This window comes from Vanessa atalanta, chromosome 7 (genome assembly GCF_905147765.1).
Source record: "Vanessa atalanta chromosome 7, ilVanAtal1.2, whole genome shotgun sequence".
NCBI lineage: Eukaryota > Metazoa > Arthropoda > Insecta > Lepidoptera > Nymphalidae > Vanessa > Vanessa atalanta.
In genome coordinates this window covers 1,382,528-1,400,823 of record NC_061877.1, presented here as the reverse complement: position 1 = coordinate 1,400,823, position 18,296 = coordinate 1,382,528, and the positions used below count along the sequence as shown (strand labels likewise).

The 18,296-nt window shown below is 31.3% G+C and overlaps 1 protein-coding gene across 2 annotated transcripts in view; it reads left to right on the top strand.

The window, feature by feature from the left end:
* The first annotated feature begins 10,932 nt into the window (after window positions 1-10,932).
* The window catches only part of LOC125065269 (acid sphingomyelinase-like phosphodiesterase 3a), an 85,480-nt gene continuing 78,116 nt past the window's right edge, over window positions 10,933-18,296 (top strand). Inside the window, exon 1 of one of the 2 annotated variants that reach the window (XM_047672791.1) lies at window positions 10,933-11,077. The gene's annotated coding sequence lies outside the window, so the exon portion shown is untranslated. Of the gene's footprint in view, window positions 11,078-17,772; window positions 17,902-18,296 lie in introns of those variants that run through there. The other variant, XM_047672793.1, reaches the window with a different exon arrangement.

Here is an 18,296-nt window from a genome sequence, read left to right as displayed (position 1 = left end):
CATAAATAATCCCACTCTAAATTACAAACGGGCAGGAGGCTCACCTGATGGAAAGTCACTACCACCGCCCATGGACATCTGCAACACCGGAGGGCTTGCAAGTGCGTTGCCGGCCTTTAAGGAAGGAGTACGCTCTTTTCTTGAAGGTTCTCAAGTCTTATCGGTTCGGAAAAAATGCCGACGAAAGCTAGCTCCACAGAGTAGTTTTGCGAGGCAGAAAATGATGACGATTGATGAAAGCTAGAAATGTCTTTGTAATAAATATATTTGATACTAAATTCACTTTAATGGCTGCCGAGATGGGCAAGTGATTAGACCATCGAAATTTTAACCGAAAATTGTGGGTGAGTTTGGATGTATTTAATTTCTGATTATAATTAATTTTTTGCTTGATAGTGAAGATAAAATAATGATCATGTATTTTTCGGATTATAGTCTGCTACATGTCTACCCCAACATTCCACATGCAACATGGTGAAACCAATAAACCTTCTATATAATGACATTTGCGCAATAGTGGTACATTTACTGGGTATTCATGTGGTGGATTTTAATTTTAAAGTATTATCAATTAGTCCTACTAAGATTACTAAGAAAACTAAGATCATATACAATAACGCACTGCAATGTATCTTCACGACTTTGTTTAATATTCAGATATCCAAATAATAAAACCTGTATTAACACAAAAAAGTAAATTGATACCCGAAAACAAAGCAGAAAAATTATTATTATTATTTATAAAAAAAATCTAATAAGGTCTAAAAGCTCACGAACCTTAGACAATCTTTAACGGTGCCTTTAATTTTCTACGAAGACTAGAAAAAAAACGTCAAGTATCAAAAACCAATCATCTTTAAGTGATACGTCGAAGCAATCGAAGCTAAACCGAGGGACAATTTTATATGAGAGACACGAAACTATTCGTGTTATCGGTCTATCCGCCTAAATTGCCGTCACAGACGATATTTCAAAATCAAATTACTTCCACCGCGGCACCGGATATGACTAACATTGTGTAGCTACCACGAATACAGAAATTATTCTGTTGAAAATGTATTGGAAGATATTATATATCGTATTTGATTGGAGTACTTTCTATCCCTTTGTTTTGAATGGAGTGACGTCAGTGTTCGTTTTAAGAAGTTTTGCACACTGTCATCGTAAATTCGTCTAGTGTGGTGTATCTAGTAATAAATTCGTGGTATTAATACGCTCACGGTATTTCGATACAATCTACATTCCGAACTAGTGGTAGCTTAAAATTATATTTAAACTTGTAAAATAACTCGTTCGTGCTTGTAAGTGCGTGCTTTCTTGATTTTAATTCATATTGTTTTATGCTTTATTTAAGTTATATTTTTTGACGTGTTATGAAAAAATTATGAGAGTGGATTTTGATGATGCGCGCACAGGATGACATTAATTCATGATATAGATGTTAAACTGCAAATGAAGCGTCAAGTCGCTCGAAATAGACAACTTCACACGTTTTCTTATATAACAATGTTTATTTTATCAAAAAATAAATTGTGAATATTTGATAGCGTTATGATAATAGTAAATCAGAGTTATTGACATTTATCATAATAATCATTATTATTTATTCATCGATAAGTTATTATTATTTTATTTTTAATTAATTGTTTTCATGCCAATAATAAATTATTATTGCACCGAAGTGACAGCTTACAGCCACTTTTTAATATTATTTGTAAAGGCATCACATTTCGTTCATTTTTATTTAATTTTACATTTTGATTAATCAACGAAAATGAATTCAGATACTATATATAATTAAAAAAGCCTGGACTTTGAATTGTTTAATTTTCATATATAAGCTTTGGCAAAAAACTTTGACAAAATTGACATATATAAAATTAATTGTATTTTATTGACATTAATTCTCTAATTAAAATATTGGATAAGAGTAACTACTGAATTTCTTGCCAGTACTTTTTAATATAATCTATTTTTCGAATCAGCGTTTGATTTATGTTTAATTCAATACCGTTACATGATTCAGAAGTGATTTTATGTGCATATTTGAATAAAGAATATTATGATATGATTTGAATGGTTCAATTCAAATACTTAGCCTGTAGATATGACAAATTATTTATATCTATATGTAATGAAGTTTAAAATCATTATTAATTTACCGCACGTGTTGGTTTCATGTCCCAAAAATTCAAGAATTCTTTGTATTTTTTCTTCAATATAAACATTTTATATTTAATTCTTGTTCTACATGTGGTCTCCCATAGTTGAAGGAGCACACAACTTGTAAGCCCTATATTGTTTAATATTAAAACTATTTAGCGCGTATCTTTTGTTGGAGGTTATCAGAAGACTTTTATGCCGTATTAGGGTTTTCTGAAACGAAATGTGACCCAAATATTTGTCAAACACTTAAAAAAATACTATAATTAATCAGAGGTAATTAAATGTCAGGTAAGCTATTTATTAAATAGTTATTTGTTTTAAAATTTCACCTCGAAGTTCTGTATTTTGTTACTATATAATTCAATCAATAATAATAATAAGGTTATCAATTCGGTTGAATTTTTTTTATTTTATTTTTGATTACACAGAATTTACGAAGCAATTTGGGAAGTTATTTTCTTTTTTTGGGATATTTCTCGTTTGGTTTCATTTTAACTTGAAGGAAATTAAATTTGCTGTCGCTGATAAAATTGATTTGAGTTAGATTTTGTTTTATGGTATAGGTAGACCACACCACATAGAGTCACCACAGTGTTTAGTGATCACCACCAAAAATCAAATAAAAGTGTGTTTTCATTCGACAAAAAAAAGTTCAGGCTATTAAATCTTGGAGATCAATCCTTCAGGATATTTTTAATAAAGTACACTTTGACATTTAAAATTTTAATTAATAATATTTTTTTAAGCTTACTTACTATAAAATAATAAGTAAGCAATTAAAGCATTTGCAAAAAAAAAAAAAACTATAATTTATGCAAATAAATAATTAGTTTTGTACAGTACTTAAAACGGGATATTTACCATGTTTTTTATTTTTATTTGTTGGAGCTCGATATTTCGACATTATCTACGAATGTCTTGTTCACGAGACTGACGTTTGCGGGTAGATGTTGACGGCATTAGAAGTGTCCATATCGGACTACCTCCTCTCTCGTACGTTTTAAATACTGTTAGTAATAAAAATAACCATGTTAATTTAAAATCTTAGTTTTGTACAGTACAGAATCAGCGTTTATCATTAGATGTTTTTGAGAACTACAGTTAAAATCATCTCTTATTAAAATGATTACCTAAATTTCTACAGATACATACATATGTTTGTTAAAAACATGTATACATAATACATGAAGAAATACAAGAATTATAACATAAAAGCAAAAAGGTTGTTTTCGCTGAATTAATTTTTTTTTTTTGTAACAATTTAATCCTTTTTAAAATGAACTAAGAAAAGGTAGTAAGCGACAATCACTTGTTACAGAATATTGATATAGATTTGTTTATACGGATGTAAGTTAGAAATCAGACAGAAGCCCTTTACCGGGCTTGTATCTGAACAAAATAAAAGAGAGTAGATTTAAAATGTTCCAACCAGCAGTTCGTAGTGGCGATAAGAGTTCATCAAATGTCACAGCGCGTGTATCGTTCGAGCACCACTATGGAATAGTTTTAAAATGACCGCAATCTAAAATAATAATAAAAAAAAGTATTTTTTATATTCCATTTGAACCTACATGACCTATAAGTTAGAACACGTAAAAAAACAAAGAAATCAAGTTTGAATCTATCTACCTATGCCATGCTTCAAATTCTTGATATAAAAGCCTATTATTGGTAATGCGGTCCGGTAATATCGGCTACTTTTTCCGACTAACGTGATGCCCTTTTAAATTGATTTATGAACAGTTATCTAATACGATTTGCGACACGTTATTTTTACCCCCATTGCCCTACCGCCAAGTAAAATTATGCATTAAATCAACATTATATTAATCTCTGCTAGATGGATACGATAATCTTGGCACCCAAGGAATGAAATGATCGCGTCCAGGCTGTTCCAAATAACCAAAATATATTCATCGTTATTGTATGAAAACAATTATTATTAATTAGTAAAAAATGATATTTAAAAAAATCCAACTGAGTTTCTGTCGCCGGTTCTTCTCAGGTCCGAGTTGTTAATTTCCGAACCGGTGGTAGATTTTTGACAAACGATAAGCAAGTGTACGTGTACTTCTATAATGAATAAAGATTTTTCAGTTTTGAATTTGAATTACTTCTAAAACAAGTTTTTCCTAATTTGGGAGACATGGAAGTAATTCCTTGAAAACCTTTTAATAATTTAAATAAAGAAATGTGTATCTGCCAATATTTAAGAATGGCAATCACGGACACTTATTACTATGTTTTTGTTATATACAAAAAAATATTAGGAAATTCCTCAAGAACACAACCGACAGTTCAATTTTTACCAGCGTGATAACCAAAGATGGATGCTCCTTTCTTTTACTTCATGAGACCGGTGACGTCACTTTACTCAGTTGAACAGTCAGTCATTGACCACGTTACTCAGTTTTCATGCAAATGTATAACATGTTTACATAATAAATGTATATTATGAATTATATATGAATAAATGAATGGTCATAAGTAGAGTCGAACATTTGTTTTGTAATAATAAGTAAATAAGGTTCAAATTCTCCTTCGGAGGACATTAGTGCTGCAGTTTGTAACAAATGTAACGGGTGTTATCGTGCAAGCTACAACTGTCACAGACTTTAGTCTTTATAGCTTTCGACTTGGGAGTAAATAACACATTAATAAAAATAAAACAATCAAATTAATTAAAGCTGATTCAATCCTCATTTTAATGTTATTAGGACTACTATTCGTTTAGATAATGCCGTCAGTTCTACGCTTTTAATTATTTTAATATTGCTATAATAAAACTTATTATATATTTTTTCCAAAACAAATAACCATGAACATTGTTCATTTTAATAGCTGTATAGTGCTCCGCTGACAAAGATGGCGTTCTGTGGTATTTCGTCCAGCGATGGACGGCAAAAGGCTGAAAAAAATGCTTCACTCCATCGTAGCGTAAAGCTAAATCTTTTATATAAAAATTGATGGTATTGAGATTGCTTCACCGTTGTTTGTTCAATTAGCATGAACGTTTGCATATATCTAACACTGTATCGTACAGTTGATTGCTATGTCAGTTTGTAATATAAACATAGCGAGGAAATAGTCTGTCCGGTTTCGATAGTACGCCACATATATCTATAAACGGTCTGTCTAACACGAAAATATTTTTAAAAAACGACTGGTTCTTTTGCTAAGTACGTTCAGACACATAACCTCTCTTGCTTTATAATATCATAGATCAAGACTCCGACTAAGATAAAGCTATGAATTTAGATTGTTCATTTCGTCAGAACTTCAGCGAACGCGAGGTCAGAAAATTAAGACGTCTGACTACAAAGCTAACATCGTTGTAGTCACGAGTTGTGTTTACTTAGAATTAAAGAAATACATTGTAGAATAGTGAAGATTCATTCAATTTTATTTCGTATTTTTTTTGTAATGCATTACTACTTTATAACGTAAAACTTTAGGCGTTTTACTGCTGGTCTAAAAACTCCTCCTCTGGGTGTGTTTTTTTTTTTTATTTAAAATCAAAGTCGAATTGTAATGTAATGTTTATTTGTGCTACTTTTTAAAGTATTTATCAATACAATCTTAATAATATTGTTTGTGATCAAATCCATCGCGAAACAATCCGAATTTATTAAATTAATTCACTAAACTTTAAACGAAGACATTTTAAGAAAAAAATATAAAGGAGCATGGAGTCTCCCTTTAATGTTTTCAGGGTCATATTGTGAAAAGTATTATAACAAAATTGGCAAAAAAAATCAACAATTTTCATACAAATACTAACCTTTGTATTAGATGACAGGTAATCAATTGATCTGAAACGATGCAGAATAACTTCTAAGCAAATACATCAAACGAATTAGAAAGTAAAATCTAATTGTAATAAGTATTTCACTGAACCCTTAAAAGAAACGTAATTTATTTTATTATTTAAATTTTAAAATTTACGGCACGGCTTCAAGCGATTTGACACTTTTGTGACGTTTTCTATAATAAAAAAAAAAAAGTTAAAATTATAAATATAATTTTAATGTAACAAGGTAATAAAATTTCCCTGATTTGCTTACTCAATTATAAATAACAATAGGATATAAATTGCTACAAATTCCCTCGTCCCTGAAAAAAAGCCGGCATATGAAACGTCACAATAAATGGTTATTGAAATAAATAAATGAAAATGAATTAAAATAAATAAAAAGATATTTTTTTTATTATAATTATGTATGTATAATAACGGAGTCATATAGTTATTATTATTTTTTACATCTAACGATTTGTCGTATCTGACACCGAGAAGGATATTCCTTGCATTGGACAAATTACGTTCTTCGAGTGTGACCGATCCCAAGGATCGCGAGAGGTTTCCCGCAGACGTCCCATCGATCCGGACTTTATCAAATACCAGTGCTTTATCATGAGATAAATTGTAATTGGTTTTGTGAGATTAAATTAATAGATAAATTATCCTACTGTCTCAATGGAAACACAATTTGAATTAAACAAGATTTTATTAAATAATTCTTTAAGCCTACAGTATAGATTTCTTGCTGTAACAATTTAAAAAGATTAGTAGCTTGGCAGTGAAGAAAGACGTCTTTAGGAAACATGCACTTCAGATAAAATACTGGTACATGTATATATATCTACTGTATACCAATTCGCCTCCACTTGGAACTTAATTTATCACGTCTTAGCGAGAGCAGGCTTTTGTCCAGCGATGGGATATTTGCTTTCACTCGGGTTAAACATCACTGCTTCACTCCCATGGGTCTAATTGGTGTTACATGGCATAAACCATTCTCAATAAATACAGTCAAAAAATGTTTCATATCAGTCTGGTCTGTCCGAAGGTTAATGCGCTCAAACTAACGAACAAGTTCTTCACCTTTGAAGTATTAGTATTTTTATATACGATATTGGATTTTCGCCTGGAGCTAGAATGACTAAGATGTTCAAAGAATTAAATCTAGACGAACGAAACGTAAAATATTAGGGAGCAACAATTCTGTGATCTCCGATATTTTTATAAAATTTTATTTAACTTTATTCAAGTACGATTTTTTTTTAAATTAATAGGCAGACGAGCGAATTAACCGCTTGTTGGCAACTAGTCAGCACTGCCTACAATAATGTTGGCGTTGGCGTATTTGCGCTGTAAGGAATATTAAGTATTCCTTACAGCACCACCAATATTGGGAATTAATATGTTATGTTACTTGTGCCTGTTATTAAACTGGCTCAGTTAACAGAACACAACAATACGAAGTACTGCTGTTGGTCGGACCATTCGTTACCATCAATAAAGCTGACGCTCACAACTCACACGTTTTTTTTTATTATAGTTTTTTTGTTTCGTTCAGGGAAATATGAAAACTTTGGTATAAAAAAATGTGAAAGGTTATTTTATAAAGACTGTTCGATATTTATATTGAGTAATAGAATAATTCTGAACTGAATTGCGTAATTTGATGATGTGGAAGTTAAATTGCTTGGTAGTAGGGCTTTTCGCAAGCTCGTTTGGTGCCACCCACTCATCAGATATTCTACCGCCAAACAGCAGTACTCAGAATTGTTGTGTTCCGGTTCGAAGGGTGAGTGAGGTCAGTGTGACTACAGGCACAAGTGACATAACATCCTTCTTGTCAAGGTTGGTGGCGCATTGGCGTAAGAAATGGTTGAATTTTATAAAATTAATTCAATTTAATATTCCTTACAGTGCCATTGTCTATGGGTGGTGGTAATACTTATTTTTTCTTTTTCCATTAGCTGGTTCACCTAAGTATATAATTTAAAAAAAATAAGTATTTTTGTTGAACGTGTCAGATTAAGTAAGAAATAAATAAAAAATTAGACGTTACAAACAAGGCTTACACTATGTATTGTATGTTTTAATCAATTCTGTAATAATAATATTTTAATTTAAGTTATTTTTGAATTGTATTGATAACATTGATATTAAATAAGAGGGTACTTTGATTTTTTTGTTCAATATTGTGAGTCACGTGATTCGTAGTGAGGCTTATATAAATGATCGAAGCTCGGTACAGAACAGTTGGGACTACGACTTTTTACTATTCACTTTGATCCTGGACTAGCAAGGTACTAATATTTAAGGTACGATATAATTTTGTGATATAGTATAATTGTTATTGCTTGTTAAATTATTGATGAATATATGAAGTGTCTTTTTGCAATTATCAATATACAAAGTTAGTATTATATATACAAAGTTAGTATAATATACACAAAGTTAGTATAATTGTATTTAACTAACATGATTGTATTTTTGGATATTGAAAAAGAAGTAACTACTGAGTTTCTTGCTGGTTCTTCTCGGTAGAATCTACATCCCGAACCGGTGGTAGCTTTACTTTAAATAGTATGTTAATTACAATTAATACAGCTATTATAATGGCTAAATAAATATTTGTGTTTCATATATAATCTCTTATTGTATTATAACCTTCAAATATAATAAAATAATAAAGAAATAGAAATTATTCTTCAAATATCCTGACATAATGTATTAAGTCTCTCTATAAAAAAATATCTAACAAACGCATGGCAGAACCACCAGCCTTTTCTCATTATACCTTATCTTTATTAGATAGTAGAAGCTTTAAGGTTTATAAGTAAATAAATGTATTTGGTTCATAAAGTCTCTTTTTGGAAACTGGATGACTCAGCCTCGTTGGTTTTCTTTTAAGGTTACAGGTTGACGAAATGTGTGGAAATTCAGAGAAATTATAGTGATTTTTCTGTCAAAAAACATCACACTAGTAGGCCAGAGTCACGAAGTTAGCGGTATTACAGTCTCCAAAATTCAGATAATTTGACAAAAGTTCCTTTAATTTTGGTAATTATTTCACTGATTCATATGACATGAACCAGCGACGTTCTGTTTAATTTTCCCCTCTTTTGTGTCATTCAGTCAACGGCGTCATAAATAATTAAAGTACTATTATATGTGTTAAAGGTCTGTTACTGGAGGAGAGTACAACTTTTAGCAAATAAAATTAAAGAAGATATTTCAATTATTTTTTTGACGTTGACACTGAAAGCAATGTATATTACATATTTACCCTGAGAGAGACAATAATTTGTATATTATTTATATTTTTAGTATTTATACGTGTTTTGGAGACACCTACATTTATTTCCAAAAGCATTCATACTTTGCCACTTAAAGTATTCGATGAAAGCAAACCAGAAAATATTTTTTACAAGAAATAAATATCATATTTTTTTCTTGCTTAAAATTTTTTCACGTTTTATCGCGACTTGATATTCTGTCACATAATTATTAAGCATAGGCACAAATATAAATACACACACTCTCCAAACTCTGAGAAGGAAACCCAACATATTTGTCTGGACCTCATTCCTCGATATTAAATAAATAAATAAATAATTATTGGACAACATCACATACATTACTCTGATCCAAATGTAAGTAGCTAAAGCACTTGTGTTATGGAAAATCAGAATTAACGATGGTAACACAAACACCCAGACCCAAGTCAACATAGAAAACTAATGAACTTTTTCTACATCGACTCGGCCGGAAATCGAACCCGGGACCACGGAGTGGCGTACGCATGTAAACCGGTGTACACACTACTCGAACACGGAGGTCGATTTTGGTCAGATATTTCGATTGGGGTGAATATTTTTTAACTACTGGGCCTCTCAGCTCATAACTGATATTATGTTATAATTATGTGAATGTAAAATAAATCATAGTTACGTAGTTGCCATTCAGAAGAGGTATTCTTGTAACAACTAATCGTATTGTACAAACTTGGCACGGTAACTGCGAGCTACTTAGACACGCTGTATCACTTTGAATGAAGAAATATCAAAGATAATCTTCTTGGCAAGACATAACGCCAAATAATCCTGGATTTCAAATTTCGAATAGAGTCCCGTGCGGAACGTTCTTTAATCGATTTTCAATATAATATTTTTTAATTTGACCAGTATTAAACTATTTCTTTAAAGAGTTTTGTTTGTTTTTTTCTGGGTTGTTGTTTATAGATAACAATATAAATTAATGTATTAATATATTTGTATTAAACATTACATAACATTACATTAACAGCCTGTAAACGGGCTAAGGCCTCCTCTCCCTTTGAGGAGAAGGCTTGGAGCATATTCCACCACGCAGCTCCAATGCGGGTTGGTGGAATACACACGTGGCAGAATTTCGTTAAAATTGGACACAAGCAGGTTTCCTCATGATGTTTTCCTTCACCGCCGATCACGAGATGAATTATAAACACAAATTACGCTTTTTACTTTTTACGCTTGCCTGGGTTTGAACCCGAAATCATCGATTAAGATGCACGCGTTCTAACCAGTGGGTCATCTTGTATTAAACATATAAACATAATATAATTGTATTGTAATACGTATGTATTGATAATAAAGATTATTGTTTGTAATGTTATATATATTATGTAGGTACCCATAGAATTCGTCAAAATTCGTTAAGACAAACTCAAATAGATTGAAAATTAAATTTAGGAAGTTTCAAAACATAAGATCGCGCCAAGAACTTCTTAATTTATTCTTAATCGTTATTTATATCCTGAAATGCTTTTAAGAGATTAAAATTAAACACAATTCGCGTAAATATCTAAGGAATAGGTCTTCGCTATCGCTATATTTTCCGAGTGTATTCGATTTTCAAATTTGAATTGTTGGCGTCTGGCTCGCCCGTAGTGTCGCCGCGTCGCTCAGTTTGCCAGTCTTATTCCGACCGTCAAGTTAGACGTTTGTTCCGAGTCCCACATACTTGACGCGTGTCCTGTGACAGTGAAATGCGCGTGTGCCATAATTTCGTGATCACATACCTCGTGAGGACATAATATGAGTGACTGATTCCATATTGTGTTATTACGGATTTTTTCAGGTAAGTAACGAGTATTTATAAAGTTTGACGATAAAACGATTATTTTAGTTTTAACTTTATTTTGTTTTGATACGTTCTCTTAATGTGTTGCCAAGCTTAAACTTCTGTTGGAATAAGTTTAAGTTGAATAGTTTTGGGTAGAAACATTTGAAGTTCAGTTGAAATGTGTTGCATAAACCGTTTGGAACTTCGTCTTTGCTTTTAAAATATTAAGTGGTGTGACAGACTGTTGATGAAGGTTGAAGTTTAAAGGCAAGGGACACATAAAAAAAATAGACATTTTTTTTTTTGTCTTTTATAAAAATTATATTCCATTTTCAAAAATCCTGTGCCAAACCTAATACTTCATACATGATTATGTGTTTTATAGACATGTTCAATCGAATCAATAAAAATAAGTTCAAGATTAATTATATTAGATTACAGTTTCATATGTAAAAAATATAAATATAAATATATGTATATTTTAACTATTTTTATATCCTAAGTAATATTATACCTAAATGCGAAAGGGAGTTTGTTTGACACACGTACGTCGTAGATACTGAGAGGAAATTTTATTATATCTTTATTTAATATATACCCACACTGAGAAACAACTACATAACATTTTTATTGCAAATTAATTACATACTAAGTTAACATATAATTAGCATATACTTGTAAGATTATTTTTATGTATGTATAACACAGTTAATGTGTTCAAAAATTAATATTTACAAGCACTTATGAATCGTCATTTTACAAAACTATATTAAAAGTTAAGTTCGGTTCGGAATATAGATTCTACCGAGAAGAACAGGAACAAGAAACTTGGTAGTTACTCTTTTCCAACATATAAATATATCACGTAGGCTTCGTGAAAAATAAATAAAATATATATTTAAGCGTGATGTGAGTTGACAAAGAGAATCTGCAACACAATGGCAGTATATTAGTTTTAATAAATACTTTTTTTTATATATAAATGTTATTTATCATCGTCCCTGTATGATATACAACTTTTAGTTGAATCAATGCATCGTTTTTTATTATAGTTAAAACTCTAAACGTAACGTAATTCGCGTTGCACAACTCGAATAACAGAGATTAATGTTTGTTGAACTGAAACAAAAGGTTGACTAAAAAAATCACAATAAATTTCTGTGATAAATAAAATCGTGTACGGTCAGCAAAAAAATTCGAAATTCGAGTTTATGATCTTGATTTTTATACATTGCATTGGAAAACAGGGGATGTTAATAGACATTCTCGCCGTTTAAACGTGAACGTTTGAAGTTTATTCCACGTCGCTACTCTACACTATATTTACCATCACTGGCATAAATAATAATGAAAATTAATTAAATAGATAAAAAGTAAGATAAGTTTTAATTGAAAATTTTTAATAATATGTTTTGTAAACAGTACATTTCAACCGTGATATAAAAGTGTGATAGTACATAGACACGTTTAAATAAGTAATATTTAATACTTTAAAATAACAGATAAAACTTGGTATATAAGCATCGCGGGTTCCGTATAATTTTTGATAAATTACTTGGGTAGGGTGACACCGAAAAAAATAAAAATATTAACTTATAAAATATAAAAGAGACATTGATGATGGGATGTCGTTCTAACCGATTTCGGCTACTCTATAGAGAGACTAGCCAACTCGCGACTTAATATATTACCTATAGTGCACGAGTCTGTGCGCTAATAAAGGTGTCCTCTCTCACAATTCGAGGGGTTGGCAAATCCGACACGGCCGGATACATCTCTCTATTTTCTCTTTGTACGTTCGTATTCGTCATCATCCAGTTAAATAGAAACTATGTATGGTTGATGTTGACACTAGTGCAAAGATTTTTGTCTTGTCTTAGTACTAATGTAGGATAGGTCGCATTCAATTTACATTGAAGCTAAAAGAAGTGTTGAAACTCATCCCTGGAATTATTAATAATGATAATCCCTGAGCAATTGTATGCCTCGGTGGTCAAGGTCAACATCAACAAGGTCTTAGATTCTAAAGTCCGAAATTTCAAGCTCCGAGTTGGACTGAAAATAATTATTAGGTTATTCTTTCGAACCTCACTAACCATTTAGATGTTGACAGTGACACTTCTCTGCTTTGAAAAGTAAGCCGTTTGTTTTGCGCTGGAATTCTTTTGGGATTTGCTGGATTATGACGTTGATGGAATAATGAGTGTATTGGTTTTGTGTTCAAACTTGTCCACTATAATTTATCCTTCGTTGACTAGCTACGATTTGTCAGGATGTCATCTAATTTATAAGAATAATTTCAATCAATCAACATCACCCCCAAATATGTTTTTGCCAACATAAAAACATAGTTGTCTTCGCATTCAATGTAATCGTTCTTATAAGGAACCCTACTCACGAAAATTGCAAAACCCGCTTCGTTTCCTTATACGTAATTTCGAATGAGTTTCCTTAAATCCGAACAATTCACAGCGCTAAGCAATTACGTCAGCGAAGACATTACAAGAAAAAAAAATCTTAGAAAAATATTGTCTTAAAGTTAATTTCACCGTTCAGATTCAATTATTCCTTTTTGTTTATATAATTGAATATTTAAACTGACATAATAACAGGTCGTTCGATATAATCATTCAACTTTTATTTGTTATATAGTAATACTTGGAAACTTAATTGGCTGTATTGTAGCCCATTTAGGTAGGTTTACTGATCTCATAGCGGTACACTTCGTAGTAGTAAACTGTGTCATTATGTTCATAATAAATTGAATTTGAAGGTAAAGTCATCTGATATTAATTGTAACATCACCAATATATATAGATATCGTCATTGTTAAAAATATCGACCATTCCTTAAATCATTGTTTACAAGCTTTGTAACCTTGAGAACTAAGCAATTATGTCTTACAGCTGCAGTAACTGTCTCACTCACTGTTTGGCCTCATAATTTGGGATGGGTTTGCTACCCACCCAGACGTTCTCAAAGCCCATTAGGTATGCACGTTTATGATATTCCGTTTATTTTCAAAGTATAATAGATGAATATGACAGCCTTCAATTGCTTGTTAAAATAGTCTTTGAATTACATGAATAAGTTTTAGACAATACAGAGATTTGATATTGATTTTGAATGTCACGCTTTGATAGTTATCATGTTGAATGAATGTTTGACTTACGGTAGTGAACACACTGTTTAATTTATTCTTTTTTTTTTTAAATTATATTATTAATTTTTTTTTATAGTATTTCTGTATTTTTTTAAAGTTATATTTGCGAACGTGAAATACTTTTCATACAAATAATTCACTGTCAAATGGGTCACCTAATGGTAAGTAGTCACCACAGATATTGACTCTGTAATAAATATCCACCAGCATTGACGCCAGCCAGATGTTCATAGTGCCTGTACCATTCAAATCGGAACACAATAATACTAAGTATTTCTGTCTTGACTTTACGACGACGTTTTATTCATTGATCTGAAATGTTATGTGCATATACCGGTCGTATATTTACTCAATGCTCTTTCCTTTTTTATTAATGTCAAATTACTGATGACAGAAAGAGAAAAATCGATGTGTCAATGCTCTGTTATACTGTTACGTTTATCTTACTAATATCTTAATTTTTTTTTATGTTATCGGTAAGCGGACAAGCAAATAGGTCACCTGATGGTAAGTGGTCACTACCGCCCATAGACAATGGCGCTGTAAGAAAAACTAACCATTCCTTATAACACCAATGCGCCACCAACCTCGGGAACTAAGATGTTATGTCCCTTGTGCCTGTAGTTACACTGGCTCACTCACCCTTCAAACCGGAACACAACAATACTGTGTACTGCTGTTTGGCGGTAGAATATCTGATGAGTGGGTGGTACCTACCCAGATCTTTTAATATATCTTTTAATCCCGAAAAATATATGACACCTGTACGAAGGTCCACACAAGGGAGAAGATATATACATAATGATAATATAACCTATTGTTAAGATCCTCTATCTCTATGGAAAACGACTGATAATCATTAGACGTCATTTTTTGTTTCTAAGAAAGAAGATTCTTTCCAACGGATAGTCCAAAATTGTATTTCCGAGTCTGAAGTCCACACAAACGAAGTTGTCGGCACCGATTGTATTTGAAAAAGAAATCCAAACTAAGAGAAGCTTGTGAACTGTTTTCTTTGTGATACTCTGTTGCTGACTTTAACTTTACGTAGTAAACTTAACTAAACTTATGCTATTTTATTACATAATGACAAAACATCAATTTTTACCTGTACATTTTTTTATGATCGGTAAAGTATAGTAACCACTGAAATTTTGCGTGTCCTCTGGATAGAATCCGATACAATAAATAACGCTGTAAAATGCAAAAGTGCTTGTAATAGCTTACTCGAATTAAGTATATTTTGATTTTGATATTTTGTTTATGTTGTTCTTGGAGGTAGGGCTTTATGCAAGCCCGTCTGGGTAAGTACCACCCACTCATCAGATATTCTACCGCCAAACTCATCAGATATTCTTCTGTCCCGGAACACAAATTCTATTGTTGTGTTCCGGGACGTAACATCTTAGTTCCCAAGGTTGGTGGCGCATTGGTGGCGCGCCTACCGATATCATAAAAAAAACAGAAATAGTTATAATTATAGAATTAAGAACGTGGTGTTCTTACAGTGTGTGATTTCGTTTTCTTTCAAAATAAACTTATCATCAGTTACGCTTATAAACTAAAGATCTAAAGAGACTTCAAAAAGAAAGGGTAACAATTTAGCCTCATTTTATTTATTTACCCTCAGTTTGAATGTACATCATCGATAGATTCATTGACTGTGAAACAAATTTTAATTTTTCATCTGTTAACAGCAACAAATTTTACTTTTTCTTATTTTATTCATAGTTTCATGATAAAGGCTAAGAGTAGAGTATAGGAGATTTTTTCAATTAAATCCGAAAACACTGACTTTTTATCATGTTCTCAAATGATATCTCTTGAAAAAGAAATCGTACTTAAGGTTTATGAGAATGCATAGATATGTCAAAAGAAAATATTCCTTTACATAAATACGTTGTAACGATCATTGCAAAGATGTTAAGAACTATTTCCATATCAACGGTATAACTCTTACGTTACTCCGTCCATATGTTTAGCTTACTTGATTAAAACCCATTATAATAATGGTATTAAGATAGATAGAGCCCGGGGGAAAAACATTGGTGAAAAGCTAGGGCTATTTCAAATCAACCCCAAAGAGGGTATAATATAAAGTACTAATTTTACGTCAATGAAAACGCTGGCACAGAATACATACTATAAGTTACGTATGCGGCTATTCACCCTAGCGATCCGATTTAACTCTCCTCGCCCGGTAGAGTTATTCTGTAATAATAAACTCGAAAATGATCTCGGAATTCAATCTTAGAATGTCATATTGATTGTAATATTGACTAATAATAATTATATCAAGCAATTTTATCTAGATAGAGTGTCGTATTACAAAGGAACAAAAACAAACGAGCCAAATTCTTTATCTTGGTGTGTGTGACAGCTACGCTTGACGCTCTCCAAATGTCATATTAATACTCATTCTCAGCTTTGAGTATCTGCTTCAAGGCTGAGTCTAGTACTCGCCCAAGCGCCCGGTGACGCTGTAAAGGCCAGTAGAGCCAACAGAACGAGTACAAATAGACACAAAAAAAATTGAGCATCTAGACGTGTACATAATCGCAGATTAAAATAATGTTCACGTCGAAATAGCGTGTTAATACTATACGAATGCGATACGCACTAACGTAACCGCAGTAACGTACCGACTAACGTATCCTTATGAAGTAGAGTTATTCTTTAATTCTATAAAAACAAATCTGAAACTCACCTATGAACGTGATCGTGAAATGTCAGAAAGTGATATCCGACATTTCCTATAGTCATTCATTCGGGCATCAAAATAACGTATCTACATACGTAAGTTCTGAACAGTTCACGAATGAGATACGAAGTTCTTACAGAATAGCGCTGCTGATATCAATAGACACTTGATTTATACTTGACTGTAAGCGGAGGGACATACGTGCGCATTGTATTGTAATTTGTTATGGTGTATACGAGGATTGATATCACAAAAGTTGACCCTTTTTTTTGTATATACTCTACTTTCGGGTAACACTGGTTTTTTTCTTTGTATTTTATATTAACTTACTCGTTGATTGTCAAATTAAAAACTATTATATTGGAAATATATGTTACTAAAAAAAAAGAAATAAAAAAATTATCTGTATGTTAATATTTATAAAACAAACATACTCGAACTTGTACTTATTTATAACACACACATAGTACAATATCAATTAAATTTTAAATATTCCAATTTTAAAGTAGTGTAAATCATCTTTCGATAATTTTTAAAAATATAAAATAAATAATTTAAATTCTGTAGATTACATTTATTTTAATACATATTTGTTACATATGATCCAAATAGCTACGCTCGGCCGTTTATTTGTGACAAAGTTCTAAATACTACGGTTCCTCATCTCGCTCACTATGCATAAGTTTTTGTTGTTTAGTAACTCAATTAGGAAGGCCTTAGAGCTATATAATACTGTTTGGTGTTGCACCCGAGCTTTACCGATTGCAGCCGAAGTTAAACTTGTGCAGTAACAACAGGAATCGCGCAGTTTACCCTCAACCATCGTGGCGAGAGGACGTTTTGAATTTTCATAGTTTTCCTCTTACGCGACTGTGATTGTGAAAAACGAGTGTATTTATTCCGTGAAGGGATATTTGAAAACATAATTTTGAGTGAATGTATGAGTTCAAAAAATAAATTTGTGGTTTTATTCAGGTTAGTAATAAATATTAATACGGTGTTTGTAAATTTTTATTTTATTAAATTGATCATTTGAATATATTAAGTATACTAATTAAAAATAATAATTATATTTTAATTTTCTTAAAATATTTTCTTAGCATTTTTAGATTTCGGGATACCATTAGTAACAATTATAATTTATCGAAAGATTAAAAATAAACTATTTGTTTAAAGCAAATATTATGTTCTTTTGATAATTGTATTGATGAATGAGAGATCATTTTTGATAATGAAAAAAATAGTTTTTTTCTTTGTAACTTTAATTTGTAAACTTTAATTTTGACTAGATAAGGTAATTCAATTCTCAGTCGTTCTTACTTAGCACGACTATTACATACTACTACTATAAAAAACTTATTACATACTAC